The sequence below is a fragment of the Lucilia sericata genome, unplaced genomic scaffold (genome assembly GCF_015586225.1).
Source record: "Lucilia sericata isolate MDLA Ls3-8-SP2 unplaced genomic scaffold, ASM1558622v1 Contig007275F_arrow, whole genome shotgun sequence".
In the NCBI taxonomy this organism is placed as follows: Eukaryota; Metazoa; Arthropoda; class Insecta; order Diptera; family Calliphoridae; genus Lucilia; species Lucilia sericata.
Genome location: NW_023997918.1, coordinates 10995 through 11782, shown reverse-complemented (window position 1 = coordinate 11782; position 788 = coordinate 10995).

Genomic DNA, 788 nt, shown 5'->3' with positions numbered 1-788 from the left:
TAATAAACGCGGTAATCTGAGGTTCCGATATGGTTGCAATTAACTTTGTCAGTTTTCGTGCTAGGACAGTCGTTTATGCACCATTTTAAAGCATTAAAATTGCCATTTGTTTTGGTATATAATTTATTGCATAATGTATTTTTAGAAAATGGCCAATTGGATAGATCGGTAGAATTATTTTCCCAGGTTTAAAAAGGCGGTAATTTGAGGTTCCGATATGGTTGTGAATAACTTTGACAGTTTTCATGCTATGACAGTCATTTATGCATCATTTTAAAGCATTATGATTGCACTTTAATTTGGTATATCATTTGTGGCACAATGTGTTCGTCTAAAAAATGGTAAATTTGAAGGATCGGTAGAATTATTGTTCTATGTTTAAAAACGCGGTAATTTGAGGTTCCGATATGGTTGCAAATAACTTTGGCAGTTTTCATGCTAGGGCAATAGTTTATGCATCATTTTAAAGCATTACAGTTGCACTTTATTTTGGTGTATAATTTGTGGCATAATGAAATTTTACAAAAATTGGATAGATCGGTATATTTATTGGTACAGGTTCAAAAATGCGGTAATTTAAGGCTCCGATATGGTTGCAAATAACTTTTATAGTTTTCATGTTATAACAGTCGTTTATATATCTTTTTATTGCATTATAGTTGCCATTTGCTTTGGTATATAACTTATTCCATAATGTATTTTTGGAAAATGGCCAATTGGATAGATCGGTAGAATTATTTTCACAGCTTTAAAAACGCGGTAGTTTGAGGTTCCGATATGGCTGCAAA